The sequence below is a fragment of the Pleurodeles waltl genome, chromosome 10 (genome assembly GCF_031143425.1).
Source record: "Pleurodeles waltl isolate 20211129_DDA chromosome 10, aPleWal1.hap1.20221129, whole genome shotgun sequence".
NCBI lineage: Eukaryota > Metazoa > Chordata > Amphibia > Caudata > Salamandridae > Pleurodeles > Pleurodeles waltl.
The window spans coordinates 996,002,390-996,029,284 of record NC_090449.1 but is presented as its reverse complement, the minus strand read 5'-3'; positions in this window follow the sequence as shown (position 1 = coordinate 996,029,284).

The window sequence follows — 26,895 nt, the reverse complement described above, 5'->3', positions numbered from 1 at the left end:
ACTTATCAGTGAATAAAATTTCAATGAAGAAAGAACTTTCTAAAAAAGATGGTGATTATGAGAAACATGAAGATAAAAGTCAACAAGAACAATGATCTAAATTCAAAGACACAAGATGCTACCGGTGTGGTAATTTAGGTCATTGTGCGTCCTACAAAAAGTGTCCGGCCATCAATATGACTTGTAGACTGTGCAACAGGAATGGCCATTTTGCAAAATGTTGTAGATCATCTAAAAGTCAAACTTCGATCAAAATGGTGGAGGATTGCATTCTGTCAGTGTCTACTTTGTCTCAGAAGAAGAGTTACCCGAAGGACATCATTTCTATTTTAGGAATATCTACAGAAATGTTATTTGATTCTGGGGCATGGCTAACTCTGTTATCAAGTGATTTATTTGACGAACAGTTCAGTCATTTAATACAAATAAAAGAACCAGATGTAGTTCCAGGTGCCTATGGTGGAATGACTATTGACTTAAGAGGGTATTTTGAGACAGAAATAACATTTAAAACTAGCACCATATTTGGGAAAGTTTATGTTCCGGTCAAAGGGGATAGTGTTGTGAGTTGGCCACATCAAAAAGACTTAAAAGTCATTTTGGATCCTAATTCATCTACACCTGTCATGTTGAAAGACGATCTAGAAAAAAATCTTCAAAGCATCAGCACTGTTACCTCTGTTAGTCCCAATTTTCCAGAATTTGTGAAGGAATACAGTGATGTGTTCAGTGACAAACTTGGGTGTTTAAAACATTATGTACATCGTATCAAACTAAAAAAAGCATCAGTTCCTGTTGTGGCCAAAGTGAGACAAATTCCTATTGCTATGAAAAGTGATGTCGAACAGGAGATAAAGAGATTGTGTAATTATGGTATTATTGAGCCTGTAGAAGCTTCGGAATGGGTATCACCGATTGTAGTGGCTCGCAAACAGTCTGGGGACATCCGTTTATGTGTTGACTTGCGAAATTTTAATAAATGTGTGATCACAGACCAGTTCCCTTTGCCAAATATAACAGAAATGGTCACGTTGTTACATGGATCGAAGTTTTTCAGCAAGTTAGACTTGACGTCTGCATACCATCAGGTTGAACTACATGAGGACTCTAAGAACTTAACAACTTTAATTACTCCTTTTGGTACTTACAGATGTAAGAGGATGCCTTTCGGTCTTGTATCTGCAGCAGCAGTGTTTCAACGTGTCATGCACAAATTGTTTGAATCTGTACCAGGAGTTAAGTTCTTTCAGGATGACATTCTGGTACATGGTCAATCAGAGGAGGAACATGAAGTGAGAGTCCGAAAAGTTCTAACCATATTGAGAGAACATGGTCTAACTTTAAAACTTAACAAATGCTCTTTTGGCAGAACGGAAATAGACTATTTAGGCCACAACATTTCTTCGTGTGGTGTACATCCCAAGAACGATCTAGTGGAGAACGTTCTGAAGCTGAGAGATCCGGAGAAGAAAGAAGAACTTCTGTCTTTTCTTGGAATGATTGAATTTCATGCAAAATTTCTTCCTAATTTAGCATCCAAAACTGTACATATGTGTAACCTGCCTAAGAAGGGATGTGACTTTGTGTGGAGTGATGCTTGTAAAGTAGAATTTGAAAGTGTCAAGAGAGAGTTATTAAATGCTGAGGGTTTGAAATCTTTTGATCCCAGTAAAAAGAGTGTGGTTATGACTGATGCTAGCATGAGAGGTCTTGGGGCTGTCCTGTTGCAGGAAACTAAAGCGGGTGTACATGAGCCCATTGTTTATTGTTCTAGGACTTTAAGAGGTGCAGAGATCAACTATTCTACTATAGAGAAGGAAGCATTGTGTGTTTATTGGGCGATCAACAAACTTTAAAAAAAATTATGGGGAAGGTCTTTTCGGATTTTCACTGATCACAAACCTCTGGTAGAGGTGTTTTCAAAAAAAGGTCTAGATACCATTTCCAGCAAAATTAGTAGGTGGGTAGTTGGTTTGCAGGAATTTGCTTATGTTGTGCATTATGTTCCGGGTTCAACTAACAGGATAGCGGACTGTTTGTCAAGACTCAGCACAGAAACTAAAGGTTGTGAGGGTATGATTAGGGATGATGTAGTAAGTGTTTGTAGTGTAACTGAAGGTATAATTGGACGTGATGAATGGATAAAGGCGGTAGGAGAAGATACTACTCTGCGGAATGTGTGTGTGTGTCTCAGTGAGGGTTGGAATAAGAATACTAAGAGGGAAAAGGAATTGGAGAGTTTTTGGAAGATTAAAGACGAACTCTCGGTGGAGGATAATGTTCTTTTGCGAGGGTTATGACTAGTGGTTCCTTTAAGTTTGAGGGAAAAAATTATGGAGTTGGGACATGAAGGGCATCCGGGAATGAGGAAAACAAAAGCGAGAATTCGTCTCAATTATTGGTGGCCAGGCATGGACATAATGATTGAGAGAAAGATCAGAGAGTGTATTGATTGTTGTAACAGTGATAAGATATATAAAGTCAGAGTGCCACCAATGGAAATTCGCGAAACTTCGCATAAACCTTGGGATGTTATTGCAGTTGATATAGTGGGACCCATACACATGAAAGGTGGATATAACTATGTTCTGGTTGTGTTAGATCAATTTTCCAGTTGGGCTGAATTGTGTGTCAGTAGTAGTTTAGAGACTCGGAGAATATTGGATTTTTTGAATGAAATCTTTAGTCGTGAAGGACTTCCTAGTGTTATGGTGACGGATAATGGTCCCCAATTTGTGTTATGTGAGATGGAAAAGTATCTTAAAGTGAGGGGTATAAAACACAAGAGATGTTCACTATATCACCCTCAAGGAAATGGAACAGTTGAAAGGTTTAACAAGAGTGTGAAAGAGTGTATACAGTTAGAGATGGCAGCGAATAGAAATTGTAAGGATGGTCTGAAAAGTTTTCTGCAAGCATACAGGGTTACCCCTCATACCAGTACAGGTAAAGTTCCTTTCGAATTGTTTAGAGGAAGGAAAGCTAATACTTTATTAGCACCAGGATGGGTGTGTTGGGGTAAGAGTGATGGAGTGTCGTGGTGTGACAAGATGGAGAAAGAAGAACATGAAAGGAAGTGTGTTCAGAAAAGGAAATAATATTTTGACGACAGAAAGAACACATGTGTGATTGATGTGAAAGTGGGTGATGAAATTTTAGTAAAACAACCCCTGCTGCGTAAAAATGCAAGCAAATTCATTGGTCCATTTAAAGTAAGAAAGCTTTTTAGGAATGCTGTTAAAGTCGATGATGGGAGAGTATGGAATCTTAATCGGATTGTTATTTCTAAGAAAAGGTGATGTTGTAATTTTCATTCTGATCTTTTCTTGTTGTTCCTTTGTTTATTTATTCCTTTATTTTGTTTTCATTTTTTTTTTGTTTTCTTTGTTTATTGTTTATATTGTTTAGAGGGAAGATGTGTGGTAGGTTGAGCTGTGAGGATAGAGCTGGGGAAGGAATTCTAAGTAGTAGCTCTGATGTCATCTTTGATGTCAGGTTGGAATGTTGAGAGGGTGGGATTCTGTTGGAGGAGAGCTGTTGATGAGAAGCAGCATTGCTGTGCTGTGGATAAGGTACTTCAAATAAAGAACCATCAACCTGAACATTGGACTACTACTTTATTACAATTGGTAATCCCTCAGAGGTGCATCCCAATCCATCATTGTTTTGCCAACTATGCCAGCTCAGTTTGGGCCAAGGCATATGAAGATCAGTCTCGACCCTGCTCCTTATGGGAACAGTCCACCCTAACTGCCAACCCACGTCCTGTCTGAACCGGAACACAAGCAACCTAGTACCGGTTTCACGCAAGTTAGGGCTCTTCCGCCAGGTACAGCTTGGTTCCAGTGGCACAGCGAGCCCAAGACAGACATCTTTTATATCTGGTGCACTTAAGGTGGCAAATGAAAGAACACCAAGGTGATGGATGGAATGCTTGAATTAATTTCAGCCAGTGGCAATCACTTGGGCTACATCTCAGTCCATTATTTTTTGTCCACCATGTCACCTCTGTTTGGCCTGAAACTCAGGCATGCTCTCAAAATACTTGGCAGGTATAAACTCTGGGCTATGTTTGGTATACATGAGAAGTTAAGTTAACCCAGTTTGTACACAGAGTGTATGATGCACATTTGCTCATGCTAGCTTTCGTGTAAGCGTTACTCAAAGAGATCTGAGAGCAATGAGTGAAAACGCAAAAGCACATTCCACCACCAAAGGCTGTTGACTTGGATCTAGGTTTACTAAATGCTTCAATCTATGCAAGGCAACAGAAGGTAAGCCCTTAAATCATATTTACTCTGCCACGCAGAGACACCTAACGTTAGTCTGTGTGACACAGCAAATCTGGAGTAATGCAAGACAGCACAAGTCTCTACCTTGCTTTACTCTACACTGGGAGGGCCTTCCATGGATGGAGCATAGGTGATCCCATGCTCGTTGTGTGGAGCTTAGGCAATGCACCCAGGGTTTTTGCGTATGTCCAGATTTACTAACACTAGCATACCTGGGAATGCGTTCAAATGCAACGCCTGTGACATGGGGACATATGTGTATTCCTTCTGACATTTTCTTCTTTATATGTTTGCTACATTCTGGAGCACTCAAAGAAAGAGGAAAGTGCATCAGAAGATTATTTTTGTGCAGGAAGCTGCTCCTTGATGACATCATATATGACTTCACTAATGACATTGAAATCAAGAATTAGCTTGATAAATACAGATTACCCAGACCAAATACATTTTGTTAGCTATGTTATGTAGTAGACAGAAGGCAAACATAGGTGATACTCTCAATCCAACAGTAACAATAGGACTGAGTGGGTGTCAGGTCAGTAAATCAGATGATACCAAATGCAGAGGATATATTGTGCTGGCACTCACTTTCTGCTCAGAGTATTAGCATTAGTGAATGCATCAGTATTAGCAGGCCAATGGATAAAATGTACCATAGCAACCTGATTAGCATCATGACACATTATGGTGAAATCCCACAGCTTTTAATAATTAATTGTGATTGACATGAGACAAAACCTTTGATACACATAAAAACTAGACGTTTTTGTATTATTAGTTTGGCCTTGCTATCTTTTTTAATGGAATGGTTTGTAAATATGCTGCTCTTCATATTTTATCCACATTTACTCTGTCATGTTTATCGACTGCAGCATGTGCCATTGTTTTAAAACTAGGGCTGTCATTCCAAGTCTGGCGGGCGACGGTAGCCAAAAGACCGCTGCCGGCATTCCAACCTTCCCGCTGGGCCGGAGGGCGCTAACCATGTTAGCGCCCGCCGGCCCAGCGGGAAGGAGGCCTGCAACACAGAAGCCGGCTCCGAATGGAGCCGGCGGTGTTGCGGCCGTGCGACGGGTGCAGTTGCACCCGTCGCGCTTTTCACTGTCTGCTACGCAGACAGTGAAAAGCCGGCCGGGGCCCTGTTCGGGGGCACCTGCACTGCCCATGCCAGTGGCATGGGCGGTGCAGGGGCCCCCAGGGGCCCCAAGACACCCGTTACCGCCAGCCTCTTTCTGGCGGTGACAACCGCCAGAAACAGGCTGGCGGTAAGGGGGTCAGAATCCCCATGGCAGCGCTGCTTGCAGCGCTGCTTGCAGCGCTGCCATGGCGGATTCGCCCAGCCGGGGCACAAACGGCGGTAAACCGCCGGCCCCGTTTTTCTGACCGCTGCTTTACCGCCGCGGTCAGAATGGGCTATGAAGCACCGCCAGCCTGTTGGCGGTGCTTCCGTCATCCGCGACCCTGGCGGTCAGAATGACCCCCTAGGTCCATTTATATAGGGCTGTCCTAGTCACAAGGTCAACGAAGAGCTTCACACGGAAAAATAAATACAATAAGTGAATCCAGCGAAGTTAACAGTTGAAGTGAAAATTAATGATTATGGCAGGACATGACTAGATGGATTTTCAAAATTTCCCAGATGAAAAACCTCTCATAAACGAATCCATAGCTCGGGCTATTGACATGATAAAGCTAGGTAGAGGGTTTTAGATTGTTTTTGAATTTCCAATTTAGCATTTCAAGATTTTTGGCATAATTTCTAGAGTGGACAAAAAAACTTGGTTTTCCACCGAAGCACTGTCAGAAAAAGTTACCTGCACCCACATTAAAGGTCACATGGCTCCACACCAGCTCTCTGTCCTCGAAAGACCAGTGTTAAAAAAGTAAGAAAGACCACTAGATTTAAAGATGAGAACATTTTACAGGAGGCACACAATGGGCCTGATCTAGAGTTTGGCAGGCAGGTTACTCCATCACAAATGTATTGAATATCCTGTCCACCATATTACAATTTCCATAGGCTATAATGGAATTGTAAAATGGAGGACGGGATAGCTGTCACATTTGTGACGGAGTAACCCCATCTGCCAAACTCCAAATCAGGCCCAATGTATTCAATTATCAATATGAGATAGTAGAAATATCAGACTAGTACTAAATACGATTTAGAGGCCACCCAGGACCTATGTGGTAATATCGCCGACTTTTGCAGGAGAAGATTACAAACATTTTGTCTAATCCTAGTATGATCCTGATCTTTGTCAATAAGTGTCTTAGATAGATTTGTACTATCAGAATTTGAGAGTATCTTCTTGGAAGAAACAGAAAAGGCTCTTTTGTCAACAGAATCTGGATATCCTCTTGACCCTTGCCCATCTAGTATTATAAAGTTAGAAACAGCATTGCTTAAAAAGCAATTCAATATGCTATTCAAAAAATCATTAAATTGGGCATCTTCCTAAATTATGCAAAAAGGCTCTGGTCTTTCCTTTGTTAAAAAAAAAAAAGCTAACTCCGACCTTTCCTTTATAAATAACTATAGACCAATTGCTCTGCTTCCCATTCTGGGAAAAATGTTAGAACAGTTAGTTAATTCTCTGGTATCCCATTTTACTGAACACAATGCTTCTGTGCATTGCTCCTAATCAGGCTTTCTTAAACACTTTAGTACAGAAGTGGCCCTGCTCAAGGTGGCAGAATTTGTCAAATCCAATTTGGATTTAGGCAAAAAAACTGTGGTAATCTTGCTGGATCTCTCGACCATGTACAACAGGGTCCTTGAGATCCTGTTGGACAAGCTGAAGGCCACTGGCATTAACACCATGTCCAGTAAGTGGTTCATGTCTTTTTTATAGGGCAGGGAGCAAGCTGTCCATCTCACACCATCTACATAGGACTTTCAGAAAATGCATTATTGGGTACCACAAGGTTCAGCTCTAAGCTCAACACTATTTACCATCTTTCTAGGACCATTGGACAAGTTAGTGGAGAACTGGGGCTTTAATGTTGTCTCATATGTTAATGACACCCAGCTGTTGCTTTCCTTTGAGAAAATGGAGAGTGAAGTGGTGGTAAATGCCCTAGGATGTTTGACTGCTGTAGTGATTTCAATGAAACATAGTTACCTAAGTTGAATTCAGCCAAATCTGAAAACTTGTTTTTCTGGAGCATCAGGCTCTCCTGTGGCCACATATTTGTGGCCAGATGACTTTGGTCCTCCTCCAAATTCTAAAGGTGAAGTAAGGAATCTGAGTGTAAAATATAAAAAACAACTATTATTTAATCCACAGGTCTACACACAGGTCTATCACAGCAGCGGCCACCACAGGTCTAAACCAGAGGTCTATCATAGCAGCTGCCTGCTTTAGCCCACAAATCCCTAAGGAAGATGTTGTTTTCAAGCGATGATTACAACAAAGCTGAATGTTGCAAATGTATTGTATTTTGGATTACTGGCTGCAGTTCTCCATCAATTACCACAAGTTCAAAGTGCTGCTGCACAGCTTATTTTGAACTGTCCCAGAAGACAATCCAGTAGGCAAAATTTGAAGACACTTCACTGGCTTCTGATCAAACAGAGGGTAATATTTAAAGTATTGGTGATCACTTATAGCACCTTGCATCAATCTAGTTCTCTCTTCATACAAAGGAGATTCAAAAAATAATACTCGAGTAGGAATCTATGCTTCTACAACTAGGGATTGGTGTGTATTGCTAAGATACATAAGAAGAGACTGGGGAACACTTCTTGGGTAGCAGCTCTATAGATGGCATTCATTCATTCAAGAAGTCACCAATAACTAACATATTGATCCTCTGGCAGTGTTTATCTGATCTCATCAAAGCTGAGTCATTAAATGCATATTTGTTTAAAAAACAATGTAGTCCCATTTGAGATCAACAAAAAAAACAAAGGGTTCCACTGGCACTCCAAAATTAATTAAAAATCCTCTTTATTATGAATCCTTTATTATGAAAGGGGGCGAGCAATGGGAGGAAATGAATACGGAGGTAACTATGAAAGTAAATAGAAAAGAAAAGATGACTGTAAGAAAGTGTAAGAAATTGAGTTATTAGTTGAGAAGTGTGAGAGCCTCACTCAAGTACTAAACACATTATTGTCAGGATAAACCACTAAAGTCACCAAATGAATGTGTGCTGGACACAAAAGCAGTTAGGTTTAACTTAGAGGCAATATGTAAAGTATTTATGCAGTACTCAAACAGTAATAAAGTAATATCAGACAAGAAAAATCACGAACCAATTCTGAAAAATCGAGTAGAATTTAATAAATAAAATGACAGAAAATGAATCCATTCTATAGATCCGGAGTTATGATTTTTCAAACTTTCTGGTGAAAATAGCTTCAAAAAGCACAAAGCACCTCTAAAGGATATCTGGGTACACTGAACCGGGTCAACGTCACAAGTTAAGGCCAATGACGATGGAGCACAGGTCAGTTACAGGGACCAGGTATATCCTTGTGAAGAGTTTAACTTCTCAAAATCCATTTCCATGCAAGGAGCCTCCGCTTGAGCTTCTCATTGGCAGGGATCACACTGAGATAGTTGTCACCCCGAGCAGCAGGCCATCACTGGTGCTTCAATTTGGCGGAAGGCACAGGAGGTTGGCAGTTAGTGAAAAGAGCAGGTTATCATTTGAACTTTGCTTTAGCAGGAGATGCAGTGCTTATCGCAAATGTGAGGAGTCCACTTGTCATCACAAAGGGCCCTAACATCTGGATTTTCATCTGGAGTTCAGTTTTGAAGCAGGAGGAGTACACTCTGATACAAGCCAATGGTCTATTTGGGTTGATCACTCACTCCAGCATTGACCAGCATCATGGTTTAGGCAAGTCCACAATTCCTACTTTTTAAATACCATGCACTCTGCACTATGAGCCTTTAAGGCCTACCTCTGGGGTGACACACATATTAAAAACAAAGGGTTGTGCCTGCAAATGGGCAGCAAAGGCAGGCCTGAGACATCTAGCATTTGATTTACAGGGCTTGTGTGAATATAGTACCATATACTAGGGACTTTCAAGTAAATTAAATATGGCAATTGGGTGAACACCAATGTTATTATGTTTAAGGAAGAGAGTACAAGACCTTTAGCACTGCTTAACAGGGCTAAATCACACAGAGTCCTAATGCCAAGTAAAACAAGTTCAGCAAAAAACTGGAAGTGAAGGCAAAATGTCTAGGGAAATACTAGGCCAAGAATTACAATTATAACAGAAAGAAATAGGGAAAATACTGAAAAATCCAGGAAAGACAAGAAAGCCTAGATAAGGAATGTTTTACTCAGCCATAAGCTTAAAGAAATTGGAAAAGGACAATTATGGCAGCATATAGAAAAAAGGAATCTGTTAGAAAGGAAAACAAAAAGCAGAGTATTTTATGTTACTTCCACTTATCTTATCTCTTTTTTACAAGTGGCCTGGTAGGGGAGATGGCAACGTGGAGGGGAGCAGGCGACCGGATCCAACCGAATCTGGATGAGACACAAAAGACAAGAACCTCTTTAATTTTAAAGCTTCACATATTCTGCTCAAATGAGAGCTTAATACTTTGACCGAAAATGCCTCAACAACTAAAGCAATAACATTTTTTATTTTCTTTAACCTTGGTCTCTTGAGCAAGCTCCAGGTGAATCAATCGAACCCCACTCTCCACAGGTACATGGGATCTATCATACCGAGAACGAAAGCACTTTAAAAAGTGCAGCTATATTTTTATTGTAAAACTTTGATCTCGTTATCATTTTTCTAACAAGATTTGTAAATATGATGTAATTTCTATATGTGTTTTATCTTCCTTTATTCTGCCATGTAACCTGACTCCCTTCGAGGTACTTGTGTCTCCTTTGGCATTTTTTCTCATTTTTAACTTTTTCAAAAGTTAGGATAGCTTTACTTTAGAGGCAAGTTAAAACTGTTGCCATCACCCCTTCTGTGGGTCAAATCTAACCTTTTATGTGTTTTCAAAGATGTGAACTTCAAAAGTCCACAGGTGACATTCTAGACAAATTTAACAAAGTGGAAGAACGTAGAGCTATATCTAGTATTGATTTTTTGCCCGAGTCCTCATTATGTTTCACACAAAATTACGATGGAGGAAAGAACTCTAAAGTGGAACTCTAATAATGAGGTCAAAGTTGGCGTTCGAGTTCGGAACTTCTAAAAGTGTCTCGAAACAAAATGTGTAATTAACACATCCTAGGTGTAAACAGGACGTGTCCCATAGGTGTTGTACATTTGTGAGTCAAAGATGGTGATTCATGGCGATTCTGTTTTCGCTTGTTGCTGACTACTAGGTATACCCTGAAAGAATGTAAAAGCAAAGGGGAGAACCTTTTGCAATCTAATCATGTAAGACTCCCCTGAAATCACTTTCTTTTTTCCAAATTGGTTTCTGGATTTACATGCATATAAACTGGAAAGTCAAGCCTTTTCGTTAATTTAATATGTTTACTGTGTATTTGTCTCATATGTATGTATAATACATGAGATTCTGTAAAAACCGGTGTAAACAGCACTAAGGGGCATATTTATGAGCCCCTAGAGCCACCAGAGCGTCACTTTATGTGATGCTCCGGTGGCTCTTTGTTCTGCGCTGTATTTATAAGAAGGCGTAAAGCCACTTTTTGTGGCTTAACGCCACCTTGCAAATATGGTCCCTTCACACACAGCACTTTGCGTGGAAAGGGAGTGCAATGGGTGTTGCTGTGGGTGTTTCACAGCAACACCCATTTCATTTTGACGCTGCCCCTGATTTACATGTTTTCGTAAACCTGAGGCGGGGCCAAAATTTAAAGCCACCCCAGGGGTGACCTTAGCAAGGCGCAACAAGGAGGAATACTGTTATTCCTCCTCAATTTTTGCTTTTTCTATGTGTGTTGTATTCTGCAGCAGGCATTGAAAGAGCAAAATGCCAGAAATTATTGTTTATGTGTGGGAGCAAACACCTTCCTGCACAAAAACAATCAAACTCCTCAATGCAGACTTCCTTGCATGATGATGCGAGGATGCCTGCATTGGCACTATGCAGGTAAATTTAACGCCAGCGCAGGGGTAAATGTAAGGGTGCGCCGTATTCTAATAAATATGGTACATCCCTGCATTTTTAAAGTGACGCAGTATGGCGCTGCCAATTTTGGCGCAGCACTGCGCTGCACCACTTTTTAGTAAATCTACCCCAAATTTCTGTATAATTGGCAACTTGTGACACCCCAAGTCGCAGATTATTAGTCAAATTCTGATGTCACAATGCCTACTGCCAGAGACAGCAGCTGATGAGAAAGGCAGGTCAGGCCACCAAGCATAATTAAAACATCTGGTTAAAGCAACACATGAACGTTACTTTTCTTTCTTCTGCTCTTTTTTAATAGATTATGATGAGAAGCAGCATGAATATGTTTATTTTTTGCACTCTTTAGATAAAGAAAATGTGGAATCTTTTTGCATGTTTCTACAGGTTCCCAGCTACTGCATGCTTTTTAAATTTTAAAAAAACTTTAAGAAAACTGACGTCCCGTTTTTAATATCTATTTGCAGTACATATCTAACAGGTTTTGATGTTTTAAATTTTGTACGAAACATTTTATTGTCATTCTTCATGTTTGTAAACATGCTTGCTCTTTCAACTTGAAACTTCTCAGCACCTAGGGCTGGATGTATGACCAGATTTTGTGGTTGCAAACTGTGAAAATTCTCTTTTGTGACTGTAAAATGGCCTTGTTAGATGTACTATCCATATTTTGTGAGTTGGTCTCCTGTTACCGACTCACAAAATATAGATTGCAACTCGCAATTAGAAAGAGGCTTTCCAAGGGCCGTTCTTCCTAATTACGACTCACACACCCATGTATGATTGTTTTGTGGCCATGAATGTGGTTGCAAAACAATCGCAGTTACCACCGATTTCAAATTGGTGGTAACCCATTGGCAAACGGGAAGGGATCCTCAAGGGACTCTTTCCCCTTTATGAATTGTGGCAGTGACATTTTTCCAGATTGGGCAGTGGTCCCATGGACCACTGCCCAATCTGAAAAAATGAAAAGGTAACTTTTCATTTTTGTTTTTTAAATGTATCCAATTTTCCTTTAAGGGAAATGGGCTGCCTTTAAAAAATAAATGTTTTATTGAAAAAGCAATCACAGAAATGGTAGTCTGCTGACCCCAGCAGGCCACTGTGTCTGTGATTGTTGCCATTCACAAATGGGTCACAATTTGTGACCTGTCTATTGAATATTGATGAGGCAGGTGCCTTGCAACTCATTTGCAAATCGCAAACAGTGTGGTTCACACTGCTGCACATTTTGTTTTGCAACTCCCTACTGGCGATTCACAAAAATCATAAATTGCAAGTCGTAAAACAAAATGGTTGTACTTCTGGCCCCACGTTTTTAAGTGGTTTTTGGGAAAGGTGATGGTGTGACCATGTATCATAATGGATAAAGCACCCCCTGGCATAAATGATAAAGAAATTGCAGGGCACCACGGAGTTCCATAACTACATGAAGGAACTTGGCTTTCTGCCTCTTTCCTTTTTATGGTTATGGAACTGTTTGATGATTTGACTTGCAATATCATTATCATTTATGGCAGGGGGTACTTTATCTCTAATATGCAGAACTGTTCATACTTTGAATACACAGATTCTGAGGAGATTAGTCAAACAGCTCCAAAACTGCTCAGAGGTTGTTCAAAACCTGTCACATCTCTATTTAACTTAGGTTTATCCATAGCACATGCCTTTCATATATATTTAAAAAAACATTGAATAAAACTCCGCCAGCTTTTAGTGATGCAGCAGCTTTTTCTTGCTTTGGTGAACTTCTGTCCAATTGTTTTGAAGCTGTAAGATAGCAATTGGGCTATACATTTTGAAATTGCCTATGATCTCTTTTCTAAAATAGTGAATGCATTGTGGAGAACAAAATAAAAAAAACCTGCAGGTGTACCTTTTAGACACATGCATATGCAAACTCACGATCAAACAACAAAGTGAAGAGAGGAGGCTCAACCCATGTAGTTGCCTTTTGAGTAATGTCTGGTGAGGTAGAACTTGAGCCCTCAGCATTCAAACTTGACCCTGGGAAGTAGACGACTATTTTAGGGGCAGCTGTCCTTCTGCTGCACTACTCTCCTGTAGTCACCAAGTAGGGAGGTGTATGTGTATTTCATGCATTCCCACCTTGCTATCTTCACATCACTACATTGTTCAAAGTTTAGAGGAGCACTTTATCACTTTTCACCAGACACACCAACACACCCTATCAGACTCCCAAATACATACCATCAAACACCCACAAATCCACCAACAAACACCTATATAACCCAAAAACCTAAACACATATCCAGCTTCAGATGCCACATACACCTGCTAATGCTCACAACCACAAAGCATTATTTGCCCCAATGTACATCATTAAACACAAACACAGAGCCTTTCTCTCCTCTGCTACTTGTGTAACCTACACTGTGTAAGGCCAGAAACCTCACTTTGAAAATGGCCTAACAAACGGGAGGGTAGATGTGTAGTGCTGGTGTGGCCTGACCTAATAGCCTGCTAGCAAAAGTGAAGGGGGCACAGATGCAGGTGTCAGCTGCCACATCTTCTCCTTGGTGCATCACAAAACCCAGGACAAGAGAGAAATGGCAAGTGCCCTGTTTGCAATTACAACTGCAAACAGGGGAATGGGCCAGCTGCAACCTGTAGCAAATCTTTTGCAGCCTAAAAACATAAGGATTAAAGAGACATAGGACATTTGAGATGCTAACCTTTTCACAGTTTTTTTGTCAGTATTTTGGATTCCTCAATAACTCTGATATTTATTTTGGGAGATTAATTTCAGAGACATTTATTTTGGGATATTTTGTATATAACCTTTCAGGGGATGTTTTGAAGATGCTTCATCAAATCTCTTGTCTTTGCCAGGTATGAGCTCAGATTCTTAATCGATGGTGCCAGAACAAAGTTGATGTAAATTGACTTAGGTTTATATAAGGACCGTTTTGCAGGAATGATGTGTCGCTCTGGTGGTTTCTGAGCATCTCTGTGCAGTAATGGGAGAAAGTATATTGTTGGTACATTCATATGATTTTCTGGTAGAAATGTCATCTCTCCGTCAATTAGATTAGGTTCAACCAATCACATGGGCCCACATTATGAACTTGGCAGGATGACCCGCCGCCAATCGTGCTGTTGGTCAACGGAAGACCGCCAGTGGCAGCGGTCGGCATCCTGCCAAATTATGACACCTGGAGCCTCACCGCCACTGATGGCAGTGAGGGATGCCAGGCGCCATGCTGGCGGTCAGTAGCGGGGGTGGATGCTGCTCCACCCTCACCGACACATCAGTCCAGACATCGCCATGCCTTTAATGATGCCTTCATAGGCGTGGCAGTGCATGGAGAGGCGGCGATGGAGGCAGAGCAGCATCCAGGGAGCCCGTTCCCTCCCAGAGCAGTGCCATGGAAAAGGTAATTGCTGTCTGAGAGGGAAGGGGGGAGGGGGGGGGTGTGTGAGTGTGCAAGTGCATGGGGGTGTGCGTGAGTGTATGTTGGGGGATGTGTGTCTGAGTGTATGTATGCGTGTGTGCATGTGGGTGAATAGGTGCATGAGGATGTGGAGCTTTGGGGTTGGGGGGGACCTGTATATAAGGGTTGGGGATGGTGAAGGTCAAGCTGGGGGGTTTACATGGGTTCTGGGTGTGGAGGGTTCGGGTGGTCAGTTTTTGGTGGGTGGGGGTTGGGGAAGATCTAGGAACTTGGGGGTGGCTGGGGGTAGTGGCATGGTGGGCCTGGCCTGCCACATACCGGTGTCAGGAATGGTTAGTCCCCCAGCAGAAAATCCCTGGTGGAAATGGGATCAAAATCCCACCGCCGGTCCAGCCTCCACCGGGTCGAATGTGCCTACAGTGGGCCCAGAGGTCGAATCTGGCCTGGCCGTGGGTGGGAAAAGCAGCCAGTTCACTACTTTGTTCAGAATATGGTGGTCTGGACTGCCATGCTGTTGGCAGTAATGACTACCACCGCCGGCGTGGCGGTTCAGACCGCCATGTTCATAATGACCACCATAATGTTTCTTTTAGCTCAATTAATATTCTATTAGTAGGATTGTCTTTTAACACTTGGTAAAACTCAGGGTCTGATTAGTGTCTTTCAGCTTTTTTCACCTACTCCTCCCTATCTATCTATTTTATATTCTTTATCTTTTAATATTCTTTACCATTCTAATTTCAATGGTAGTGTCTTCCTGTAGCAATTTCAAGGCAGGTATGATTCCTTCTTCATACATTATTTTCATATTCTCTAAATCTTTCACAACTAATTCATGTAAGAGGTCAATCTTATTTCTGTGTTGTAGAAAGGGACAGTATTACATTTTTTTTTTTTTTAAACTTTTCACCAGTTCCCGGGTTGTTTAGAGTTTCTGACTTTTCAATTTCATTGGAGATACTAGTATTTGATTCAAATGTGCGTGCTGAGACTACTTCTAGTACTTCTCTAATTTGATTATGAAAGTTTCTTGAAGAGCTTTCAGGTCTTCTGGGAGTTCAGTTGTGCTAAATTCAGTTTCAATTTCCTTAATCTGTTTCTGGATTTCCTTCAGGAATAGGTTGCCATGTTTGATTACGATCTACAACAGGCCTACATATAATTTTAAAATAAATATGCCCCATTCCTGCAGCATTTTCACACTGGTTTCCACCTGACTGGTTGTCTGTGTGGTACTTAATCCCTGTGGTAATCTTTACACTTCTATGTGCTTCATTAGAGTGGAAACCTCAACCATTTGTTGATTTTTCGATGAGAGAGGTTCTCCCATTTTCTTAACTGAGTTCTTAAATCCCCACTCATATTAGTGGTTGTACTCTTAGTATTTAACATTTCAAATAATGATACAGTTGTTGCTTGACACCTTCAGTCTTTGGCATCCCCTTTACTTACTTAATATTTTCCATTTATGGTTGTGCACTTGTTTGTGCTCTTATTTAATTATTTTACATACTGTGTTGAGGAAAATGTATTACCACTTATGAACAATATTCATACACTGAGTACCTCATAAACCACCTGTTTATAATTTAAAACACTAGACATCTATACTCATCCCAGTAACTCTCCTAGCTCCTGGGAGCTTACAGTTCTATAGTTACCCTCCAATCGCAACATTAAGGGTCTGGTAAAATTTAGTAGTTTTTGCTACGGTTTGAGCTCTTTCAGGTTCACTCATCCTCACTTCTCAAATAGCAGTGGCTGCTGGAAACCGTGTAATCAGTTCTTCTCCCAGGGCTGGCTCAATTACAGTTTTATCAGTGCTTCTTCTTGAGTGGTTGCTGGATCAGAGTGGGATAGCCAGAATGTTTCATATTAAGGAGGTAGGCGAAAGATCACCACTCAATCCGCAGAGATATTATCAATAACATCATAGAAGATGTCATGAATGAAGTAATATGTGGAGTAATTAGCAGTGCCTAGCAAGGATGAGTTATAGTCACATTAGGGCACAAGTTATACTTACTTGAGATAGCTATAATTGGTGGACTCAGGGGCTATGCTCATTTAAAATAGCAACATCTTCACCTAACTATAATCTCACTTTAATCTTTGTTTTTTCTAGTGAATTTTTTATTTTATTTTAACGCAATGTTATATATTTTTACCAAACATAAAGTAAACTTCCTGCCACTCACGACCTTCAGCTGTGCATTGATTTGGGTTGGCCACAAGGCCTGGCTGGCAACTGGCCCTGGCATTCAACCCCTCACGGGTAACCAACCCCGCAGTACATGGTCTATGATCAACCATTGGGGCCAGTGTGGGGTTGGCTTCAGTGCCTGACCTCTGAGCAGCCAATCCTATGCTTCTCACTGCCTTTTGCAGCACTAAAATATAAACAGTGATGCTATTGCAATCATAACAATATGTAATAAAACAGATTTATCATCTTTCTCCAGAAAACATCAATAGTTTTATTTAAAATGTATATTTTAATAAGTCCAACTGCTATGCTTATTAATACCTGTATCTGACTGTTTCTTTCAACGTAAGTTTTATGATTACAATTTGTGGGTACAAAAATTGAAAATAAATATTCAGAGGTATATTGTTTTTTGTTTTAAAGAAAGTAAACATGTCTCTAACTCCTCTTTTTAATGTTTTTCATAAAACAATGCAATCATAAAAACAACCACAAGAGGACCTTGTGTCTTTTTATACATATTCAGAAAACATTAAACACAGCCATACAACCAGGGCCTAGATGTTGCTGCATTCCCTGCTGCAGAGCCAAAGCTCCAGCCTTGGAAATGCTTTAAAGAAAAATAGAAAATTCTTCTGGGGTCATAGATTCAATGACCTGGCCTGTTTGTTTACACAAAGGCTAAAAAACTGTTTGGTGGTGCCCCTAACAACACCTAACATAATATATGTAAATAGCCCTTGAAGGAGCAATAACCTTTTAAAAAAAATTATATGTTTGTTTAGGTGTTCTGGTTTCACCCAGGACAACTACTTTTTTTAGGGGGCTTGCATTTAGTGGGGTCTGATAGAAGCCACCAATTTTTCAACACATAAAATTTTGAGGGGGTACTCCTTTGCCCACCTAGGGCACCCTCACAGTCCACCGGCTCCCTGCACCTGTTTATTTTTTATTTTAAAGTGGGGTGCTTGATGCCCATCCAGGGCACCCCACAGCATGTTCCTCATTGTGGACTGTGAGGAGAGTCCCAGGGTCTCTATAGGACCACTGGCTCCCCTACTTCAACCCATCGTGGGTACAGCAGAAGTCAGCATTGCTCCCATCCCACGGAACCAGTATCAAATCAGTATTTTTTCCCTGACCAAGAGAGTGGCAGGAAAAGGTTTGGCTCGCCCTCAAGAAGGAGCTGGATTGTGCAGCTGCCAGGTGGGAGACAATTTCACGTTCCCTGCCCATGCTCCCAGGTAGGGAAATAAACTTTGTCATGGGGTTTGTGGACCTCTGAATCCTGTAACTGAACCCCCATCTGGGGATGGGGTCCCCAAGGACAATGTCTGGCTCTGGGAGGGAGACTGTATGCCCCTCCATTTTTAAAGTTTACGCCCTGGGGGATGGGGTTCCTGAGGACTCTTCAGGCTTGGGAAGAAGGCCATGCCGACCCCCCTTTCTTATAATATCCGCCCTGGGATTCATTCTCTGTGACTCTTGGAAGTATGGGGAGGTGGTCCAAGTGCCTCAACCTAAATAATGTGCCACCCAATCAGCCCTAGGTCACCGCTAATGGGGGTTACACACTCATGAGCCCACACTTTTGTTTTGTAATGTTATTGTGGAGTGTTTTTTTAAAAAAAGGAGTATCCCCGGGCTGGGTCCCTCTGGGAACCCACTACCAGGCCTTGGGGCATCAGTCTATCCCTATGATGGCCCTTAAGTCTTTTGTTTTCTGTTTTTTCCTACTCTTCAGCACTAAGTCCAGCATCCTAAGATGGCTGCAATAATAAACTTGTTGATGTTGAGGCAGCCAATCAGTTCTCAGCAGAAGATCTGCCCGCTCCATAGGTCCTCCCTGAGTTATATATATAAAGTTTTTGAGCATTAATTGCTCCAAAAACTACTGAAGGATTTACACAAAATCTCAAAAGAAACTATCTCTGGACTAAGATCTAGCTTTCTGCCAAAGTTAGTGTAAATCAGTTCAGTGACTTTGGCTGTAACTGTGTCTTAACTTCCTATTTAATATACATATTTTGAAATCCCCCTTTTTCACAGCCGAATCTTTCCAGAAGGAACTGAGGTGAAACATATGTTTTGGGGGTAAAGGTTCAGGAACATTTGTCAAACAGCACTAAAGATATAAGCAAATCAAAAAATACATTTCCTAAGGATGCATGATCGTGAACTATAACTATTCAGCTTATAGATATATATACACATATTCACTAAAAAAAAACAAAGGTTACAGATACATTACAGTTAGTTTCAGATTTTACACACACAAAACCATAGAAATTTAGTTATAGTTATAGATATCTCAAGAAACTATAAATTGTGTGCTAAGGTAGCAGTAACTCACGGCCCGCCATTGACAGTTTTTGCATAAATAATTTTATAACAAATATTGCACTGCTATTATCAATGATGTCATATAAGACATCATGAGTGATGTACTATGTGGTGTAGTTAACAGTACATGGTGAGGGTATGTGTTTGTCTTTGTTCTGTGATTTACTGTGAAATATAGCCTATTACTCTTTTTGAAATGTATCAAAATATATGAGGCAGTTTAACAAACTGTGTAGAGGTAGTTTTATTGATTCACATATTTTTACAAAAGTTTACAATGTATCACAATACTTTCTCAAAAGTATCTAGGAAATACCACAGTACTCAAACATGAACATAAATTGTATATCACAAACTAAAATTAGATATAATAGGGTATGGCTCTTAAAAGAGCCTTTGATATTTTGAAACATAATTATATGTTTGTCAAGGCATGTTTTTAGGTGTTAATTGAGGAAAAATGGCTTCCATGGGTGGAAAAATGTACAGCATCACTGTGATGCAGTGCTGCATTGCCATATTTATATTTAAATGGAAGGCATGGTCTGAAGGAATGCTGACATTGCTATGTTCACATGTCTTCGAGTCTTTTCAAACTTAGCAGCATTTGCTGTAGAACATTTCAACCTTTGTGTCTGACAAATATTTAAGAATACAAAATGTGTGTAGAAACATGGACATTAAGAAGGAAAATGTCTTCTTCATTCCAATTTCCAATCTAACACTATTTCTGTGTCCCATATCTATACCACCACAGTGGATAACTAACACTTGTGGATAGTCACATTTACTAACAGAGGAAAGTTCAGGGAGTAGCTGATTCAATTTCATGCCTCTTCTACCAACCCCTGCTCCTTTTAAGCTCAAATCATTTTCAACACGTACTTTCTTAGCATGCTGTCTGGCCCAAACATTGAAACTATGCACAACAAACCAAACCCTAACCGTCTTCTACATACACTGACATATTAGAATGACGAATACAGATGCAGACCAACAAATATATAAATAGTTAGATGATTGTCCATTAGGAAACAACATCATTCCACCAACTTCATTTTCAAAGGAGGACAATTATTAGGTGAAATAAAATGTGGGCAATACCAAAAACCAATATGATGTAAGAAAATAGACTAATCTGAAGCAGCCTTCTTTAACAAGTATAAGAAAGGCATTTGAATCATACACATTTATGGTCACATGACCATGAAAACTCATAGAAACATTGATAAGAAATCAAGAAACAAGTCAAAAAATAATATTTATTGAAGATTTACAGGAAACAAACAGAAGCACATACAAAAATAGAAATGCACTTCTATTTGTAATATCAAAGATACATTTTTTTCTATTTGTAACTTATCATCCACTATGAAGCCTCCATAAGCCACATGTTTAACTTACCTTACATTTACCATATACCTTCATATTAATTTCAAAGTGGCATTTATGATACTTGACATACAATTGGTTAATATTTTTAGAAACTCTTTATCTTTTGGACATTTGGTTGATTTTGAGAAAAAAAACTTTTTTTTTCTTCAATTTGACATTTGAGACAGAAGAACAACAAGAGAAATAACTAAGACTGTTGGGGAGGATCCAGGTGAGCCATGGCAAGCCATGATGAATAGACATATTTCACTCTCCTGCAATAATGACGGTGTGGCAGAGGAGACAATGTGTCGCTGTACTGCCATATTACCCTACTATATGCCTCCAAGAAGAAGTATTGGCACTGCGGTACCAGAAGCAGGTACTGGTGAAAGAACAGATGCTCAGGGTGATGGTACTGGTGATGATGGAGCAAAAGAAATAGAAGGTGTTACTGGAGGGACAGATGCAGTGGGTAGTGGTAGAGGTGCTGATAAAGCAGAAGAAGTCAATGGTGTTGCAGTAACTGAAGTAGTGACCGCTGCCAATGTTGTTGCTTAAGACTCGTTTATCTTATTCTGATACCTCATTTCTGTAAAAACAAACTTGGTGAAATTATTTGCCTGCAGGTGTTTTCTCATTCCGGTGGTACAGAAGGAGAATTGTTCCCACTATCAATAACTTTGTTTCATAGTTTGCATGTAAAAAGTTTGGAATTAACTTATTTACCTCAGGTAGCAAAGAAAAACATTCCCATGCTATAGAGTTCTCCAATTTCTTTCTCCGCACCACCTCTTCTTCTTCCTCTTGCAACAGCACAGGATCATCTTTAGCTGTCCCAAACTTCCAAGTTGCCTGTGGAGCAGAAGTTTTTCCTCCTGCAAACAGCACAACCTTCTCCTTTCAAGATATCAAATGGAATGGGGATAAGGAGTATAGACTAAATTTTCCTACAATTGACAGAGATGTTTTACAAAGCGAAAGTACCTCTGTGGTATCTCGATACTACTGCAACATTATTGTGGTACCATTATAGTTCACAAGCACATCTATAGTTACAAAACTAGTAGACATACAATTGAAAAACAATACTGGCAGTTAAGTATAGAATCCTTATTGTAATTACTAAATAGTTCTTAGGTGTTAAAATCAGTTTAAAATTTGATGGAGGCACTGGAGTACTTTCGACAAACCGCAAGTGAAAACAAAATGACCAAGCAGTCAACCTAGGCGTTCATAATGAATTTTAAAGTTCCTTGAACGTACAGTGGCACCAAAATTTTAAAATAATTAATACCATAGTAAACATTGTATGATCACAAACAGAAAAAACATAACAATTCAATTCAATGAAAAACCCTAATTTTTGTGATAAATTATAGTTAGGAAAACATAATTTATTACTTCTATACAAAACCAACCTAATTTATACTATTTTTATGAATTCCAAAGTTAGAGTTAAAACAAACATGTAATTTTCACCCGGGTCACAACTTACTAAATAGTATTGCTTGTACAGAGTGCTTTCTCCTCCCTAGCCAGAATAAATTTACTAGTTAGGGCCTTAGATACAGTTAACTATTAGGTTCTATATTTATCCTTACCTGTGTCTCAAAGTGATAGGTAAGGAAAATTATTTATAACTGTCTATACTCTGTGAATAAATATTAGAGAATACCAAGGTACTACCTAGAAAGTACAGTGCAAATGAAATATGTAAACATATAAAAAATACACTGCATTACACTATATTACACAAATACAGTGTTCTACAGTGTATTTTCAATTTTTTACATTTTTCATTCTCTGCAAAAAAATACCTATACATTACTGTACTACTTAAAAAATTAAAAAAATAAGTAAATATGTTAAAGTTTTAAATGTAATGTACTACACTATGTTTCACTGATATAGTGTACTACACTGTATTTTTAATTTGTTCCACATTTTCTTTTATTTTTCTTGCCTCTACTGCAATTTTTTGTAGCTACTAGTGCAGTTCTCAGTAAGCTGTATTAAAGGTGTATACAACAATATAAATACATTTCCCTACCTATTACCACTTAAGAGGTAGTAGATGGGGAAAAACAACCGCGATGGAGCCTTGTTCAGCTACAGCCTGTGGGAGGCCTTGGTAAAAAGTTTACCTTAGGACTTAGTTGTTTTTTCGAGATGAAAATCCTTCGTCCGGGAAAAGCCTGAATCTTGATTCGACGTCCCTGGAGCCCTCTTTGGATACACTGCCTGGGAGGTCCCGGTAAGCGTTCTACATTCAGACGTAGACACTTTTTTGGAGATTTTCTTCACCCGGACGAAGCCATAAGTCAGGCCGGGTCACGTTGGGGCAAGCCAGCTAGATTTGCCGTGGCAGGTCAGTCCCTTTATGGAGCTTTTTTCCAAAAGTCCTCCTAATATCTCCAAACTTCTAGATCTTCTTCCAGATGCTCGTTTAAGGTTCTTTTGAGGTCCACAGCTCACCCCAAGGTTCCAGAAGCTCTGAGATGCTCCTTGAGGGTGCAGACTACAACTCCCAGAATGCACCTGGCACAAACTCCAAAACGGCCAATGGACAATGGTCAGCTGGTCAGTTTCTTCAGGAGTTGGTGCAGAGGACTCTGGTTAGGAATGTTTCACCTGTAGCAAACAGGGATTCCCTCCTTGAACCAGCTGAAGCCAGGCAAAGTCCTTCTTGTGGAGAAGCCCAAGTGTGCAGCTTGTGCAGTCCTCCAGAGTGCAGTGTCCAGGTGCAGGCCAGGGTTTCAGCAGGGAAGTCCTTCTTCTCCTGTAGTTCTTCCTTGTAGGGATCTGAGGTGTGGGTGCATGTCTGCCAGTTTTATCCTTGCTCCTGGGTGAAAAACAGAGGGTTCCTGGTTCTCCCAGAAGGGGCAGGTCCTTCCACCTCTGATGACCACTTGCTGGGAAGTGTGGCAAAAGAAAATCCCAGGGAGCAACATTCCTAAAAAGGCCTTCATGGCTGAAAGTTATTTTTGGAGGTTACATCTGGCTGAGCCCACCCACTGGTGTAGCTAAAAATCCTAAATTCACCCCTCTGCTAATCCAATCAAGGGGGCACATAGTTGTCTGGGTTTGCAGGATGTGAGGGAGGTGCTGTATTGCTACAAATGTCCTTTCCTGCCTTTGAAGACCAGTTTGGCAGCCTTCCCCCCTTCCTGCTTCCCCATCTGCTGAGGGAAGATCTCCTCCCCAGGCACACCTCTTTGTGTTGACCCCAAGCCACTTCACACCTAATCAAGGCAGCCTGGCCAGGCTGCCAGAGGCTGGCCAATGAGAGCAAAGCAGTAAAACACTACAGGTCTGAAGTTGGCAACTTCTTAGGTAAAGTTTAAAACTTTTTAACTGAACAAGTTATATTAAATCCAACATTTGTAAGTTGTGGGATTTATTATCACAATTCATTTGATACCACACTTGAGATAGCTGTTACTTAAGGGGACTTTTAAAATTAAAATAAAGTCTCTCCATTATAGCCTATGGATGCCATTCACTACAATGAAGTAAAACAAATTTGGCTGTTTTACCTCACCAGGGCTTATACAACTATTTGTATAAGGTTCATGCTTATAGTTACATGGCACCCAACACTAGGGGCAAGGATGACTTATATGTAAAATTAAAGTAGTTTAAGACTTTGTAAGTGTGTTTAATTCCAAAGTCGAATTTGCATGTAACTTTAATTTAAAAGCAGTCAGCAAGGCAAGCCTGCCTTTCAAATGACACTGGGCACCTCAGCAGTGCATCTATGGGTGCACTATCTTTGCTGGGGTCCCTAAACCTACATGCCCTACCATATACTAGGGACTTATAGGTAGGTTAATATTGCCAATTATAATTAGCCTAATTTGCATATCCACTTTACACAGAGCACAGGCCCTGGGACTGGTAATCAATACATAGGGCACAGCCAAAAGTCAGTAACCACCAGTATCTGTCCAAAATGTTTGGGGGTGACCAGGGCAAAAAGGAGGACTTTCCCACATTAAGGATGCCACAAACTAAATTTGACTGTTTTAGAAATTGATTATAAAAAATTCATCTGCAATAATTAAATGTATTCTGTGACTATCATTCATTTGCTATTGTCTAGGATGAGACTTTTTTAAAAGCTGACTGACCAGGCCTGTGTTATTAATGTATTTTTATCATTTGGTCTTGCGTTTGGTTTACGTGATCTTAGCATTGTGAATCTAAAGGACAATAAATGTTGTAACTTTACTAAACTAGTGAGGCGATTAGTGGCCACATGGGTCATGGTGCATAAAAATTACTGACTCCAATTTGAAAAGTGATGTTTATTGATTTGAGTTCACTGTTGTTCACCATCTCACCCCTATCTGAGTCCAAAGGTCGATGTCGACCTCTAAGGGTACTTGATGGTTACCCTATATGTGTCACCTTATAAATAAATGATCAAAAGAAATATAAGGCTAGACATGCTCACAGCTGTGCACAAGACTGGCGGTGCCCCCACCTCCCCCACAGTTCCTATCTTGAAAGGAGAAGATCTTGGGCATACTGCATCCGGAGGGCCTGACTGGAATACCTGGGGAACTGCAGTCTGGTAAGTAACTACAAAAATCATGTCACCCTGCTGTATTGTCCTGAATGCCTCCTCACCACCCAAATACTCCCAAATACACTTAATTACCCACAGCACCTCCCACCTATTCACCTAATCCCCCTCTCCTGCATGCCACCACTCCACCCAGCTGCCCTGCAGCCCTTGGCAATGGCATGTTAACAACTGCCAAATCAAATCACTATGACTACCAGCATGCACCAATACTATTGTTTGAACACCTTGAATGTGTGCACCACATCACATTTCATGCATGACTAACTAAAGTACTATCTACACCTTCTGGATTGACCTAGTGAGGACCAGTACATGGCAGTGACAGATATGCAATGGCACACTCACTATAGCATACAAAACAACAGATCAAAGATCCCAAGTCAGAAATACACTCAGCTGTGTACGAAAGTAAGATGGTTGAGACGATGCACATGCAACACATCTAGATACAGGACTATAATCCTTGCATACTCACAAACTGTGTTCCCACTAAGACACAATTGTGTATTGTGCAGCTATAATTTGTGGTATCTAGCATGCCTCACAAATCACTAGGTAACAGAGGTGAACAGTCATGTCAACGATCAGACAATACCAGAACTCATCTGCAATGCAATCTGTACCAAACCTGTATGACATCTCCCAAAATGGAGTATGAAAATCAAGTCACAGAGTATTATGTACAACATAGGTATGCTGTGCAGCATCTGTCAATGTTATTGCAGGGAATCATGTAGAGCCACTGTTGGCATCTCTTGAAGATGTAATCTAACACATATTCCAACCTCAACACTGTGTCTCACTCCCTCCACAGGTAACCCAGCAGCTGCCACCATGGAGAGGATACCAGACCTTGGCAGTACCCCTCAGGATGAAGGCCCCAGTGGGAACAACACGCCTGGATGTCTGGACAGTGAAGAACAACCTGGCCCATCTGGGAAAGACTCCCTGCCTCACCCTATCCACATCAACACTCTTCATCCCTGGTGCAGCTACATCACAAGCAACCATTCACCCCCTCAACCTGTGTCCCAAGGCCAGTTCAACTTATTGTGTACCCCACACTACAGGGACCTTAGTCGACCCTTGATATCCCTGACAATGAAGATCCTGCTGCCACTGGGAGTGGGCACACCGTACCAGTGGCACCAGCTGCTGGGGGTAGGGTGTGTGGGAGGGATGCTGTGGGCCAGAGCGTGGGGCCTCAAAGGGACTCCACTGACCAGGATACCATCTCCCAAGTCCTGGATGCATATCAAAGTTCCAAGAACAGGATGGGCCAAATATCACCATGTTGGTGGAGAATCAAAGGCTACAGAGGGAATACCACCAGGAAGTCATGCAGCAGTGGCAGGCACATAATGCCACCATGGCTTCCATTGCAGGGTTGCTGAGGGTTATCAACACCACCCTGAGTGTTTGCTCAATACACCATCAGGCCCCTTCCACTAGCAAACTAACATCAGTCCCACCTACATCTGTGGCAGCTAGTAGAATGGAGGCCCTTCCAGGTGAACCACAAGCCTCAAACACCCCTCCCTCTGTAGCTGAAAATACCCCACAAAGGTGGATGTCCATC